At 37.0% G+C, this 17,167-nt stretch overlaps 2 protein-coding genes and 1 non-coding gene across 10 annotated transcripts in view; all 3 read right to left on the reverse strand.

The window, feature by feature from the left end:
* LOC127853479 (zinc finger protein 107-like) overlaps nt 1-17,167 on the reverse strand; it is a 274,428-nt gene that overhangs the window by 17,845 nt on the left and 239,416 nt on the right. The window contains exon 11 of one of the 4 annotated variants that reach the window (XR_008036626.1): nt 7,764-9,796. The exons of 1 other annotated variant lie outside the window; for it this stretch is intronic. The gene's annotated coding sequence lies outside the window, so the exon portion shown is untranslated. Of the gene's footprint in view, nt 1-7,147; nt 9,797-17,167 lie in introns of those variants that run through there. 2 more of the 4 variants (XR_008036628.1, XR_008036629.1) reach the window with 2 other exon arrangements.
* The window catches only part of LOC127853482 (uncharacterized), a 41,050-nt gene that overhangs the window by 14,409 nt on the left and 9,474 nt on the right, over nt 1-17,167 (reverse strand). The window lies entirely within an intron of this gene.
* Nucleotides 4,319-4,511, reverse strand: LOC127854319 (U2 spliceosomal RNA). Its single transcript, XR_008037028.1, has one exon. It is a non-coding gene; the product is annotated as a U2 spliceosomal RNA (small nuclear RNA).

The following is a 17,167-nucleotide window of genomic DNA, read 5'->3' on the forward strand; positions in this document are numbered from 1 at the left end:
CGTTGACAGACGAGAGTTTGTGGTGCATTTATTGAAGTGAAGGTTTATCGCTCGCTTGCAATTGGGCGAATGGGATTTTCTTAGAGGCTGCGTGATATACGTTTTTGATTGCATCTTTTGGAATAAGATCGATTGATCTTTAAAACTGATACTAGCCTTGCACACTCTGATGCAAAGAAAAGGCAGGACCATAAACGTCGGCCGTTCCATATTTGGGAATTAGATGCAGTGTCAACTAAGTAATCTACTCTTGACCAGTCAGGCAACCCCAAATCGTATACTGACCGAAGCCGCATACAGTTTGAGGCTGCCTGGCTGGTCACTATTGGGTTTTCTCATTTACCCAGAGTGTACTGAACATTTTGTCCTGGGTATCAATCAGTGTATAATCAACGATTTTAATAGCAATCAATGTCGGTTGCTCTTTTAAAGTGATAGTATGGGCATCTAACAGTGTATAGGTGTCTATCGCAACCGTTGTTTATTTTTGGTGTTTTCACTTCATACACATGTATATTTGTAAATGCAGCATCAACATACTAAAACAACATCCCGGAAAGTGAAAATAATGCATTTTAATATCAACCGTACTTTGTGAACCTCAATTAAGTTTTAGTGCAGATTCGTTCATACGACACAAAGACACTCTTTTGTTTTACGGATCATTTCGGCTTAGAGGACTGGGTGAGTCATGTAAAATATCGAATATAATTTATATATTTTTTTATAAACAACTGGCAGCAAGATGAGTTGCAGATACTTGGTCTGTTACCACATTTTAACTAACTCTTTTGACCAGTTAATTATTTTCAGCTCAATTCATCAGTGAAAAATGCCCATAATATCACTTTAAAGAACACACTGATAATGTCGTCGTCAGAGATTCGAAACTAACGACCGCGTTGTATAACATCGGGCCAAGACTCACCCATGGAAACCATTCGGCAAACCTATTTTGCTTTTCGAGTTAAAACTCGAAACACCTGCATTAGATATGAGTCGCATAATGTGCGTAAAGCGTCGTCCCAGATTAGCGTGTGAATTAAGCCATGTTTCCTATCATGCGACCCTCGTATATCTATATATCAGCTGTCAAGAAATCCTTATCAGTAAGTACTGCTTCAGCAAAATTCATTTGAAAGACAAAATGAGACTCGCTCTGGGAAAACACATGTGCATGTCCTTTCAGCGCAGTGGTTGGTATACACGCTTCTCACCAAGGCGATCCGGCTTCAATCCCAGACTCAGTTGTTGGCATGATGCGAGTGATTTAGTTTCTTAACTATATTGTAAACGTTTGTTTTATAATGCAGAACTGTTTGATAGAATTAAGAACATGATATTGAAGCGATAGATGCGGAATGTTATGTCCGTAACATTTAAATCATAAATAAATAATTTATTTATTTAAAAAAAAATAACGTTGAAATAAAAAAAACAGATGTTTAATTCTATATGCCTATGACCACGCTGATCATGATTTCGTTGGAATTTTTAAGATATCTACAGCCGTTCAAAGGTTATCAATTTTTAAAAAAATAAATAAAAAAATACATATGTATCATATAATATATAAAAAAAATTTTTTTGTTTTTTTATAAAACATTTACAGTTTATAGTGTTGTTTAAAAGTTTGGAAAAAAAATGAAAAAAAAAGAAAAAAGAAAAAAGTTATAATCAAAACATATTTTGCATTAAGCACCCTTTTCATAGACCGCCCCATTTACGTGCACAATTGAAATACGCTCGCTCGCTCTCTCGTTCGCTCCATCGAAATCAAACAATAAGATAGTGAAATCTATATGAATTTGACTCGCTGAATCCGAATCCGGCGTTAATTTTTCGATATCTCGACTCGTTAAAGAATTATTGAGTTTAAATTGTGCATTTCGATAAGAATGCAGCACTCTTTTAACAGAAGCGCAAAACCCAGTACACCTTACATTCCAGTGAAATAAAACAATAAGATAGTCCAATCTACGTGATTTTGTCTTCCTGAATCCGATTCCGGTGCTACTTTTCCGATATCTGGACCCCTTAAAGAATTATTGATGTTTGACTGATCGGTGGTTAAGTCTAACCATTATATTTAAGCATTTGTTGTATTTTGAACTACGGAAAGTAATACATTTCATTACATCTAATCGCTGCATTCAAGATTTGAGAGTTATTTATCTCACTAACACGGACGATCATGTTAATTAATGAATAGATAAACAAGACAATGTGAATATAAACAATTGTTAAAGTGATAGTATGGGCATTTTTTTCACTGTTTAATTGAGCTGAAAAGAATTAACAGGTCAAAAGAATTAGTTAAAATGTGGTAACTGACCCATTATCTACAACTCATCTTGCTACCAGTTGTTTATAAAAAATATGTATTATTTTCTATATTTTACATGACTCACCCAGTCCTCTTAGCCGAAACGATCCGTAAAACAAAATTGTGTCTTTGTGTCGTATGAACGAATCTGCATGAAAACTACATTTAGACTCACATCGTTCATGGAATCATTTCTGTCGTCAGTTGTCAAAACGAAAGTACGGTTGACATTCAAATGGATTATTTTGCTCTGCCCAGCATATTGTTTTAGTATGTTGATGCTGCATTAACAAATATAAGTGTATATGAAGTGAAAACACCAGAAATAAACACAACGGCTGCGATAGACGCCTTCATACTGTTAGATGCCCATAATATCACTTTAAGCTTCCAATACAAAGCACAGGGAGAACCCAGGGACGCATTTCCAGTAGTTTCGATACGTTCATTATTATGCCTTAATGGTGAAGAATACATTTTAAATAGATGCATATCAATCACTCATTTAGTCAGTCACTCACTCCTTCACTCAATCACTCCCTCACTCAGTCAGTCACTCAATCACAAAGTCACTCACTCAGTCAATCAGTCATTTAGTTTCGCGGATCAAGATTTTGGTTTTAATTATCGAATACAGTTAGCCCTTAAATAATAGTGTAAGTTTGTTCGCACTTTTTTGTGTTTGAAAAGTCTTATCGCTTAGCACAAGGAAATATTGATAACAACGAGCGAGTGTCTGTAATATTAATACACTGATGTGTGTATTAATTTTAATATTTTCAGACAAAAACCCTTGGTAGAACCAGCAGGATGATCGTATGGTTTCTACAAATAAAGTAAAGATGAAAGATTAACGCAAATTAAATGATCCTAGCTCTGTGGAAAGGGGGTTTAATGCATGTGCGAAAAGTGTCGCCCCAGATTAGCGGTCCGAATGACACTTTCCGCCTAAATTAATGTTTGCTAAGAACAGACTTCCTTAAAACGAAAAATATCATAAAAGCGGTAAATGTTGTCCCTGATTAGCCTGTGCGGACTTCACAGACTAATCTGGGACGACACTTTACGCACATGCATTAAACCATCTGTTCACAGAGCGGGGCTCAAATATAATTTTGGAATAAAACTAGTCATTGAAGTCTATACTGTAAAACGCATTATTATTCGGGACATGATCTTTTCCAACCTGTATAAGGCGTTGTCAGTCGCTATAACACGTTGTCAACCAGTATAAGGCGTTGTCAGTCGCTATAACACGTTGTCAACCAGTATAAGGCACTGTCAGTCGCTATAACACGTGGTCAACCAGTATAAGGCGCTGTCAGTCGCTATAATACGTTGTCAACCAGTATAAGGCGCTTTCAGTCTTTATCACACGTTGTTAACCAGTATAAGGCGTTGTCAGTCGCTATAACACGTTGTCAACCAGTATAAGGCGTTGTCAGTCGCTATAACACGTTGTCAACCAGTATAAGGCGCTGTCAGTCGCTATAACACGTTGTCAACCAGTATAAGGCGCTGTCAGTCGCTATAACACGTTGTCAACCAGTATAAGGCGCTGTCAGTCGCTATAAAACGTTGTCAACCAGTTTAAGGCGCTGTCAGTCGCTATAACACGTTGTCAACCAGTATAAGGCGCTGTCAGTCGCTATAACACATTGTCAACCAGTATAAGGCGCTGTCCGTCGTTATAACATGTTGTTAACCAGTATAAGGCGCTGTCAGTCGCTATAACACGTTGTCAACCAGTATAAGGCGCTGTCAGTCGCTATAACACAATGTCAACCAGTATAAGGCGCTGTCAGTCTTTATAACACGTTGTCAACCAGTATAAGGCGCTGTCAGTCTTTATAACACGTTGTCAATCAGTATAAGGCGCTGTCAGTGTTTATAACACGTTGTCAACCAGTATGAGGCGCTGTCAGTCTTTATAACACGTTGTCAACCAGTTTAAGGCGCTGTTACATAAGGCGTGGTTGAATATTGGTTTTGGTTAAGTGGGCCGATCCCGGAGGTACTGCAATACCGGGCCAACCCGTGATGAGAGCGGAGCAAGCCCCTGACATCTCATCTGTGTCCAAAAATCAGTTTAATATCGAGGTCCCCCAATGGGGAACGTATCAGATATTAAGCTGATAAGAACAAATACTACACTTTGATCTTAGCCAAAAGGCCGAGAAGCGATACCGTCGTAATTCCTGGAAATACATCATCAAATATGAAGGTGGTTGCTGTGATAGAAAATGATATCCTTGACACAGGCCCGGATCTAGAACGATTGAATCCATCGATATGGTTTGCCTTTGATAGTGCGGATTATAGAATCTTATACTCTCGGGACCTACGGTCCCTCTTAAATGGCCACCTGGTGACACAGAATGTTCGCTTCGCAAACTGCCTCGGGACAACATCAGAAGCGTCATCGGTAGAAGCATATTTAAGCGTAAATCGCTCACTGCCTGCGTATTCGGTGCGGAATACAGCACAGACCAAAAAAACCCGCACAATAAAACCATTTGTTAAATTAGTATTGTCAATAATGATCGAAGCCATTAGATTAACTTTAAAACCGTATAACATATTTATAAATATTATACTATTTACACTATGTATAGAATAAAGTACATGTAATATAAATAATAGCCATAACTAGATATATTGTACATAATAGCCATCGGTATTGATAGCTGTGTACGTGTATTACACATGAACACACTCCGGGTCCTTACATAACGCAGCCTTGGGCTGGGAAGAACCTAATACACTTCAAAATGCAAATACATGGTGTCATTAGCGGGTGCGCAGGCTAGGGCGGAGCTACGCTGGTGGCATTTGGCATAAGATCCGGTTTTTGCACGATGCGGGTCATTTAGTTTCTTACTGTCGCCCCATATTAGCATGTGTAGTCCGTTTATGGATTGGGCGTTTTGTGCACAGGTCAATCAGGGACGAAGGCGTAAGCGTTCTTGAGTAATCATCCGGAAACCATTTAACTATTTCAGGTCACCTTGACCTTTGACCTAGTGACCTCAAAATCAATAGGGGTCATATGCGAGTCATGATCAATCTACCCATGAAGGTTCATGATCCTAGGCATATGCGTTCTTGAGTTATCCGAAAACCATTTTACTATTTCGGGTCACCGTGACCTTGACCTTTGACTTAGTGACCTCAAAATCAATAGGGGTCATCTGCGAGTCATGATCAATCTACCCATGAAGTTTCATGATCCTAGGCATATGCGTTCTTGAGTTATCATCCGAAAATCATTTTACTATTTAGGGTCACCGTGACCTTGACCTTTGACCTCAAAATCAATAGGGGTCATCTGCGGGTCATGATCAATCTACCTATGAAGTTTCATGATCCTAGGCGTATGCGTTCTTGAGTTATCATCCGGAAACCATTTTACTATTTCAGGTCACCTTGACCTTTGACCTAGTGACCTGAAAATCAATAGGGGTCATCTTCGAGTCATGATCAATCTGCCTATGAAGTTTCATGATCCTAGGCATATGCGTTCTTGAGTTATCATCCGAAAATCATTTTACTATTTCGGGTCACCGTGACCTTTGACCTAGTGACCTGAAAATCAATAGGGGTCATCTGCGAGTCATGATCAATCTACCTATGAAGTTTCATGATACTAGGCATATGCGTTCTTGAATTATCATCCGAAAATCATTTTACTATTTTGGGTCACAGTGACCTTGACCTTTGACCTAGTGACCTCAAAATCAATAGGGGTCATCTGCAAGTCATGATCAATCTACCCATGAAGTTTCATGATCCTAGGCGTATGCGTTCTTGAGTTATCATCCAGAAACCATTTTACTATTTCGGGTCACCGTGACCTTTAACCTAGTGACCTCAAAATCAATAGGGGTCATCTGCAAGTCATGATCAATGTACCTATGAAGTTTCATGATCCTAGGCCCAAGCGTTCTTGAGTTATCGTCTGACAACCACCTGGTGGACGGACCGACCGACCGACCTACCGACAGACAGACCGACATGAGCAAAGCAATATACCCCCTCTTCTTCGAAGGGGGGCATAACAACACAATTTTGTCTAATGTGTCTTATGACGTTTCACAGACGAAGTCATCAGTAAATGCGTACTGTGCGGAGCAAGTGTATGATCAAATGAAAATGAATACACTGTTTTCCTTGCTGTTATTTACTTCGTAACAATTGCGATATTAAAGAACATTTATTGTGTTCCAATATATAGTACTACAGGATGTTGACTAGATTTCACTTTGTATTGGATCATTTTGTCTTTGCCCAAGTGCAGTTGCTAAAATTGTCTCAAGATTTCACGAAGTCCGTGTCATAATTGTCTAGACAGTAATTCCTGGATTAACGCACTTACTTGTATGATAACATGAGTAATACGCAATTGCCAAGGGGCAAACTAAAATTAGGATCCACTATACTTAACCCTTTGCATGCTGGGAAATTTGTCGTCTGCTAAAATGTCGTCTGCTGAATTTCTGAAATAAGCATTTTCTTCGATTTTTTTCAAATAATACTATCTGAATAGCAAACAGTTTGGATCCTGATGAGACGCCACATTCTGTGGCGTCTCATCTGGATCCAAACTGTTTGCAAAGGCCTTCACAACTCGGTTCCAGCACTGAAAGAGTTAATCTGGTTATAAAAAGGCCATATGTTCATAATGGATTATGGTCCGATAATTGATTAGAGATGGTTTGGCAGCAATACGTCTACTTTCAGTCTCACTGAAGAAACGCTGGTGTAGTGTTTCTTATTAGCGAAATTTTACTAATACGATGACACATATCGCACCCTTAAATGTTTCAGTTATTTGTGTTTATTAAAACAGAGAACTGAGTAATTTTCATGGCATGAACAGCATAAATGTGACCAACATTGTTCTATTACCAAGTACGAATGGAGTTCCTTCCCCTTTCACTACGTAAAGAAGCAGGGTACCAGAATATTACCAAGTACGAATTAACCCATTTATGTCTAGTGGACTCTCCCATTTTTCTAAATTGGATCAATTTATTTCCAAAATTAGAGATGTCAAGTATATTTATTTCTATATTTAGCATATTACTTACTGAAATTCCTTTAAGCAAACAGCGCAGACACAGATGAGACGCCGCATCATGCGGCGTCTCATCTGGGTCTACGCTGTTTGCAATGTCCTTTTTTCAGGACGCTAGGCATGAATGGGTTATCACAATGATTTGACTCCAATGTTTCACACCAATAGATTTAATAATAAGGGAAAGTTGTAAGTATTGTCTCATCAAAAAAAAACTTTGACCCAATCAAATTATTTTTTTATTAAAGTTGGAAAAGCTCTACTTTATTGCAAAGGATTATCAAAGGAATTATTTGGCTTATTGTCATCTTCCACATCACAATTTCATTTAGCTTATAAACAAAGCTCAACAACAGTGACCTGGAACTCGTAAACTCCATTAGCATAAAATGGGCCGTGATCTGTAAAAAGGGGGTTTAATGAATGTCCGTAAAGTGTCGTCCCAGATTAGCATGTGAAGTAGTCTCTGATTTGCAAAAATCCAGTTTAGGCGGAAAAAGTCGTCTCTGATTAGTCTGTGCCGACTGCGCAGGCTAATCTGGAACGACACTTTACGCACATGAATTAAACCCCCTTTTCACGAAGCGTGACGAAGCAATATGCTAGGATGGTTTCCTTTTTTTGCATTTTACTTTGTTAGTGCACGTTAAGCAAATATACCCAGTGAGGTTAGCTTCAATCAATTTAAATCTCTTTTAACTGCGAAGAATAAAGTATTCAGTGTAACGGTATTTAAATATATTCATAAATAAAGGTTAGGGCCAGGTAAATATTGATGAGCAATACAATAAAATATAACTAGCTAAATCTCATAAGTACTAGGTATTTAACTTAAACTGACACATTAAGTCGTATTATTAAAGTTCACCAATACTAGTATCTGAAACAACATGAAAAATGTTTTGATATCACAATATAAACAAATATACATAGTATATTTTAGAAAGTCCACACATACACATTTTAAATCAGCTGTATCTTATGTTGAAACATTCAGCACATAAATCAGTTTGAAACATAACATTCACATTGTCAGACATGTGTCATCATTTAAACATCATAATACAAAAAATAAAAGAAAGAAAAACATCAATTCACTGTCGTAACTGTAAATGTTTCTAACAGGGAAATTTCAAGCACATTATCAAATAAACTGTGTTCATTCAATTTACCGGTATACCATTTAAGCAAACTGAATTATGTCTCTAACATATAATGACAATCCAGATTTGGTAAATAGAACTAAATACTAACATAAACATGCATAGTGAGTGCCACTGTCTAATACAGTGCTTTTGTTAACTCGGCTTAGAATAAAAAGTAGCAATGAAATATAAAACAAGAGTCATTAACAGTTTGAAACAGTAATATTAAAGGCATGATTATTTCATATTATCAAATCTGGAGAGAAATGTTATTGTTCTTTTATCAAATATTTATATCAACATAATTTAATATGCAAAAGATTATCAATTGTCTGTTTAAAAGTAGAACATACCAAAATTACAATGCTTGCCAAATCCTTTGCATTCAAATTATAATCTTGATAAACGATGCTGGAACAAACATAACACTCAGGCAAAAGTGATACGTCATAGAGATACATATAGACTAACATACTTCCAATGCCAGTTTGCAATGAACCTGTAAACTTGTATATCAAATCATTTGGTCTTACAATGTATAACCGGAAAATATGCACTCAAAGAGATCATATGTTTTACCAAAATAATAAATTTGGAGCCAAAAAATAAAATGAAGAAACCATGTATAATCTGTCTCGCAAACAGACGCCAAAGTTACTCAAATCAATTGGTGCTTCCTGTTTAAGTTTGTATGTGAGTCAATAAAACTGGAACACAAAAACACATTGATGTCTGTTAAAAACATGCGTGTTAAATTAGCGACGGGTTTAATTAGACATGGACAGTATATCATGCGTTGTAAATGCTAAAATTAAATATTGAGAAAAATATTTAATGATGACCCCACACAGACATCCCCTATAGGTGGTTCCGCTATTCACGTAAACATGCATGTCTATTCTTATGTAAAGGTACCCCATATTAAATCATGTGACTTGTGGTTATCACAGCACACAATTTACCAACTGCATTCAACAAGAACAATTAATCAGCCGTGATTTTAACAGTAAACAATTTGAACATGTATATAGAACAATATGATAAATTTGATCCCTTCAAAATAAATGGTGCCTAAAATGAAGACATTTGCCATTCATATTGAAAATGATAAACAGGCATACATTAGAAATTCTACTTGTTCTTTACAACTAGACATAGCTATGTTTTAACACATACTTCAAGGGTTTAATTACACCAGAATACTTAATATTTTTCAATTGGCTACTTAAGTATATGTACAACTGATACCTGGAGCAGTTTTCAACAAACAATTCTTCGAGTTAATTCTAAAATAAAGAATAATCTTTGAATGTGAATATTAACTAATTGTTTGAGTTTTGAGTCAAACTTGGCATTACCAACACTATTCAAATAATTCTTAAACATTTTGGAAATGACATTATCTTCAGAGTTAGCCAATATAAATTAGAATGCTGGGCATATTTTTCTTGATTCTAAGTCTATTATTTATTCTTAAGTCTACATGCCCTAGACCTGTATTATTCAACCCATTCTTAGACTTAAGAATAAAGACAAGGCCTGTTTGTAAAACATGCATGCCCCCCATATGGGCTGTCAGTTGTAGTGGCAGCCATTGTGTGAATACGTTTTTTGTCACTGTGACCTTGACCTCTGACCTAGTGACCTAAAAATCATTAGGGGTCATCTGCCAGTAATGATCAATGTACCAATGAAGTTTCATGATCCTAGGCGTAAGCGTTCTTGAGTTATCATCCGGAAACCATTCAATGGACGGACCGACGGACTGACCGACATGTGCAAAACAATACACACCCTCTTCTTCGAAGGGGGGCATAAATATGGGCTGTGCTCTGTGAAAAGGGGGTTTAATGCATGTGTGTAAAGTGTTGTCCCAGATTAGTGCGGACTGCACAGGCTGATCAGAAACAACACTTTCTGCCTAAACTTGATTATAGCCAAGAGACTTTCTTTAAACAGAAAATATTATTAAACCGGAAAGTGTCGTCCCTGATTAGCCTGTGCGGACTGCACAGGCTTAACTGGGACGACACTTTTCACACATGCATTAAACCCCCTTTTAACAGAGCACACCCATATACATAGAACAACGGAAAATACCCTCAGCATTTTAACATATAACGGTTACAAATATTCTTTTTGTCATAAAAGAATAGTTCTTAATGACGAATGTGTGATAAATGGTGTTAAATTCCATGTCAAAACATGCATTAACATGTACCCATATTTAAGAATATTGCAGTTTTGAGAAAATTGTTAATTTTTTAGAGTTAAGTTTAATAATTGGTTTGTGAATACGGGACCTGATCTAACGCTGAGCAACACAGGTAACAACTTCATCTTCTGTTCTGCATAAATTCATTCTTTCTTGTAACACTTAATGTGAGTCTTAAGATGTAAAGAAATGCATAAAATGCATAATTCTGCATAAAATGACATGTTCACTGCGTTTTAAAATAAACTTTTGTTTTATTTTCACATAAATAATATTGCCTTAAAGAAGTATTGTTATTACAACAATGATTATAGTTCTGTTTTAGACGATGAATTGAAAGTGCACTTTGTACATGTACTTGGTCACTCATAAACCTCTAACATGAGTTGCCATTTCGCTGGTAGTAAAGTTTATAGATCTATCAAGAGACAACTTTAACTCGGAAATCTATGTCAAAATAGACATAACTCAGTGGGGAAAGGTGAAGTGTAAGTGACTCTTATGACAGATGTCTGTAAGTTACAGTTTTGGGAAAACAGAGCTTAATGCATTTGCATAGAATCATCCCAGATTAGCCTGAGCAATGTGCACAGGCTAATAAGGGACGACACTTGCCGCATAAACTGGACGTTTAATTTTTAGAAACTTTCTTGAAACTAAAAATTAAATGAAAGCAGAAAGTGTCATCCCTTATTAGCCTGTGAAGACTGCACAGGCTAATCTGAGATGACACTTTACTCCCATGCATTAAGCCCAGTCTTCCCCAAACGAGTCTCCCATATTTCCTGAAAACTAAATGCTTGAGAGGGCGTCATTCAGTTCTTGTGAAGCTGCCATTGAGAGTTCCAAGTCCCCTGGCCCAATAACCATGACCCCCTGACCCACATTCCCACCCTGGGGAAGGTCAGTGGTCAGTGGGCCAGTCAGTAGGAACTCCCTTCCGTCCACTACTGTCCCCGTGTAGTCGCAACATTTGTCCATACATTGGGCATCAATAATCATTGGAGCGACAGGGGTGGACATTAAACTGGGTTCTGAAACAGTGATGTTAGTAATTCCCTCAACGTTATCACAGATTGAGTTTGGATACGGCATGGATTCACTGTCACCAATGCTCGCCTGTTTAATGTATGCAATATTTCCAATTTCATTGGTCTCACAAGTTGCCGCATCTTGTTCGCTGGGATACACCCCTGTGTTGATGCCCTCGGGTATTAATTCCGCCCTAAATGCACTGACGGCCGACACCGGAGATTCGGTAGCCATTTCACACTGTTGCCCGACAAGCAGATTGGCCACCAAGTGGACAGGAACCGGTTTCAACTGGTCACTGTTTACCTCTGTGTTACAGGCATTTGGCAGCATGATTGGCGTGGTGATCAACTGATTGGTCTGTTTACCGCTGGACGAGTTTGTTATGATGCTGGTCAGTAGGTAATGCTGAACAAGTACTTTCTCACCCACCTCTTCCACACCCTCCCCATCCCCCGTATTGGGAACTGCACCGTCTATCAGGGGTACCCCTGTATCACTGGACACCATGTCCACATTGTTATCAATATTATTGTGACCGGAACCAATGTAAGTATTACTGCCAGAAGTAGTAGCACATTTATGATCCGCAACACATTTCAGGACACATTCAGAATCCTGTAATTCTGAATAACCTTCTACATTATCACTTATCTCCGGCGAAAAGCAGCATTGTTCTGAAGTAAAAGTTTTTTGTTGTTTTGCGGCATCCTGTTTACTAGATCTGTTCTTTTTCTGTGGTCCACTTTTCACTTTTGATTTTACGACCCTGGGGGTTATAGCAAAGGGCATGTCACAGCAAGCACATTTGCAGTCAGTGTTACACGTACGAGAGGTGGGCGTGGTTTCAGAGGCAGGCTGTGATGATCGTGGCCTAACTCCAGCTGTTACTATGGGAACCTTAATCACTGGCTCTACCTCTATGTTACCTTCCTCATCGACTGGATACACTGCAACAAACGGTTTACAATTCACATACATTGTATGTCTCAATAAAGACTTTGGACAATACAATCGATAACAGCACAAAGTCGGAATACTCGCAGAATTTCAGAACGAGGCTGAATGTGTTGCCATTTATAATAGTGCCACATATGACAATGACGCATTTAATTTCAACTCTTTACGCTATTGAACATTCATGGACGTAACGATATTGTCAACACAAAATGACATTTTCAGAATGAGCAGAAAATATATACTTCTCATTTAAATAAATTTTCTTGATTAAAAAACTAGTTTTATTCAATTGTTTGCACACATGTTGACGCTCTTCATTTGCGCATTTTTTATTGTGGTGTCTAATCAAAGATCTATCAATAATCTTGTTTATTAATACAGATATGTTGTTTAATTGCCCCTGTGTTCAGCACAAACCAATTATCTCGGTATGATCAGATACTGTGTCTACAAATACTAGTTAATAACATGGTGTCATAAACCACAGGTGTATGATTTATAACTATACACCATGATTATGTTGTTTAATTATTCTTAAGGTGTTTTAATATAAAGAATTACTTATCAATTTATTCACAAAACACATGCCTGTATCCATATGTTTGACATTTTTGTAACCAGAGTCAGTATTCATGAAGATCCCCAAAGTAAAAAAATAACAATCAATTGGTCTATGATCATCAATATTATCCGTCGTTTTCGTAACAAATGAAAAAAATTCACGTTCAGCCTCATTCTGAAATTTGACGTGTCAGGTGATATCTAAAAACAGTATCAGTTTAAGTATTGTGAAACCGGTCGGTTTTTATTGGTATATTTATTTCTATTTTAATGATCACAGGGTATCACTTCTCCTACAACGGATTACGGGTACAAGAAAATGCGATATTAATCATTATTCAAATTAATCATATTAATTAATTGTTTAAAGCTCAGGCATTTATAAAATATACTTGATCCATCAAGGATTCTTCCTTATTTACAGTAGCCTAACTGATTTAAACAAATGTCGACCGTTCAGAGAACAGACATGCAGTAAATCAGAAAAAATAATTGAACAAATTATCTGTCAAACAGGCAAATAATTGATAAAACAAATAATTAATTAAAAAAAACAGAATGTTAAGTGTTGATTTTGCACTTTTACCCCACAACAAATTAAGAGCCATGCTTTGAGAAAATGGGGCTTAATGCATGTGCATAAAGTAATCTTCCAGATTAGCCTGTGCAGTCCGCATAGGCTAATAAGGGCCCACCTTTTCTGTACTGTGTATTTATTCTTAAAGGAAGTGCCTTTGTAGTGAAATCTAGTTTAAGAAAGTGTTGTCCCTGATTAGAGTAGCATGTGGGGACTGCGCAGGCTAATCTAGGACAACACTTAACACAAATGAATTAAACCCTGTTTTCCCAGAGCAAGGTTCACATGCAAGTGACACCATTTCTTACATGTGATTCCCTGGTTGCTGGAATGGGAGGTTTGGAACTTTGTCATGGTTTCCAGCAACTCCTCAGCATCCATCATCGGTAATGAAGACTAAAATAAAGATACAAACAATATTATGAGATGAAATTGGTAGCAAATTGGTAGCGTTTGACACCAAAACATTGTAAGAGATCAACTCAAGTGTGTGTTATGCAACCTTCATGACATTGAGAAAGAAAACCAATATGTTCTTTAATTTCCTTGTTAAGCTGATGTTAGCAAAACATTAATTCCTAACTTTTATAGAAGTTGAACCCATCCAAATATGTTCAAATTTATCAAACTACTTAGTGGCTAAAACAAAACAGTGTTACAAAAACTTGCCATGTTTATTTTAAAATGCTTTTAAGTACGAACAAATGTTGTTTATATGTAGCAAAAATACTCATATTCTGTCACAAAGAAAATCAGTACAGAATAATTTTATAATTGTTGCAATTATTAAACCATAAGCTTGACATTTTGTGGTCACTATGAATAAACCTCATCCATGTGACTTTCTCACAAAAAATACTTATAACCTGACTATTTAAATTGATCCTTCTTCAAAATAAGGCATTTTCTATATTTACTTCAAATGCATATTATTATTGTATATCTATGTTTATGATGAGTAGCATTATATAATTAAGTCGAACTATTCTGTTCTGTTCTGTCACAAAAGTTTCCAATAACAATCTGCTTAAGCCTTACAATAACCCACATAACTTACGGTCAGTGCTGATGTACCTAACATTTTGATGGCTGGTTAGTTTAAACCTATTTATTTAGTTTAAACCCATTTATTTTAGCTTGTTTACATCAAAAGCCTATGACATGTTGAAACGCTCTCCGTTTCCTTGGACTAACAACCAGTACTTGGTGTCTTTGGGAGAGATCTAAAGAACGCTCCCACACTGGGGATCAAACCCACTGCCTCCCGGTCGCTAGGCGCACACCATAACCATTACGCCATGGCGACCTCTTGTTGGTTAAGTACAAAATATACAATTACATGATAATACTCAGCATGTAGAGTTGTCTACAATTATTAACTATTACCTCGGAAAATGCACAACAGTAAAAGATGTGGGAAATACAACAAGATCATGATTACTAATTTTATTATCTACATGGTTGTGATTTCAGAACCACCTCAGGGGAGGAAAATGCCCTACCCCCATTACAGCGTTCATGTAAACTCTTCATTTCTATGTAGATTCAGCAAAGTTCCTAACTACATGTTTTTGTAAAATAAGAGTGTCATTTAAAGGGATGAAATCTGTTAAAGGAGGAAAATTCCCACCCTGTCTCTATATTGTTTAAATAAGCCTATTTAAATATTTGTTTCACTTTCAAGACACTCAAATTCAGAACACTTACCTCTGAATGTTCAAGATGCTCCACACTCTACAAAATATAAACATAATCTCATGACTTACATGCACAGAAAACTGGGAAGGCTGGATCTTAGTATCATAAAGGAATCAAATATACACTAATGGTTCTAAATATTATGTTGTTGGAATCAAATCTTAGCAATTCTATAATCAACATAATAATAATGCTGCCTCAAAATTCAATTTTACCAATTATTTGCTATATGCAGAACATTCTCCACACAACAGATTCCACAAAAAGCTTTCCTGAACACTGACAGATATTGTCTTAATATGATGAGACCTTAACAGGCAATCTGTAAGAGGTGCATGTTTCTTACAGTACTTGTTAAGACATTATAATGGAGCCTTACCCTTGGAAAAGGGAGCTTAATGCAATTTGCACAGGCTAACACGGTCAACACTTATCAACTAGACTTGATTTTGTTTATAGGAGACTTCTTTAAACAAAAAATTCCATAAACGCAGAAAGTGTGGTACCTGTGCACACTGCACAGGCTAATCAGGGATGGCACTTAATGCACATGCATTAAAGTTGGTTTTCACAGAGCAAGGGTCAATTGATCAAAATATGATCTGTGAAAATGTATCCTGAACCATATCCACCAAGCAACAGCAACACTAGGAGGCAATTTCAATTTTGAGCCTCTTTCCTACTGGAGACTGTGTTCAGTGTTGTTTTTTTTCACCATTTTGGGAATGGGGCCTAATTCCTTTAGACTAAACAAGAGGGCCTGAAAGGCCCAAAGTCGCTCACCTGAGATAACAAGATATTATTGGGACAAATCTTCTGACCAAGTTTCATGAAGATCGGAAAATAAATGTGGCCTCTAGAGTGTTAACAAGGTTTTACTATAGCCATATAGGGAAAATTGCCCCGCCCCCTGGCAGCCATGTTTTTCAACCAACCAGCATCATTTTTAACTCGTCCAAGATATTATTGGGATGAATCTTCTGACCAAGTTTCATTAAGATCGGACAGTAAATGTGGCCTCTAGTGTGTTAACAAGATTTTACTATAGCCATATATAGCCATATATGGAAAAATGCCCCGCCCCCTGGTGGCCATGTTTTTAGAGCAACCAAAACCATTTTCAAACTCATCCAAGATATCATTGGGACAAATCTTCTAACCAAGTTTCATGATGATCTAAAATAAATGTAACCTCTAGAGTGTTAACAAGGTTTTACTATAACCATAAGGAAAAATGCCCCGCCCCCGTGGTTGCCATGTTTTTTTCAACCAACCGGCATCATTTTTGAACTCATCCAAGATATTATTGGGATGAATCCTCTGACCGAGTTGCATGAAGATCTGACTATAAATGTGGCCTCTAGAGTGTTAACAAGATTTTACTATAGCCATATATAGCCACATAAGGAAAAATGCCCCGCCCCTTGGCAACCATGTTTTTCAAGCAAACGTAACCATTTTCTAACTCATCCAAGATATCAATAAGAAAAATCTTCTGACCAAATTTCATGAAGATTGGACAATAAATGTGGCCTCTAGAGTGTTAACAAGGTTTTACTAAAGCCATATAAGAAAA

This window comes from Dreissena polymorpha, chromosome 12 (assembly GCF_020536995.1).
Source record: "Dreissena polymorpha isolate Duluth1 chromosome 12, UMN_Dpol_1.0, whole genome shotgun sequence".
Lineage (NCBI taxonomy): Eukaryota > Metazoa > Mollusca > Bivalvia > Myida > Dreissenidae > Dreissena > Dreissena polymorpha.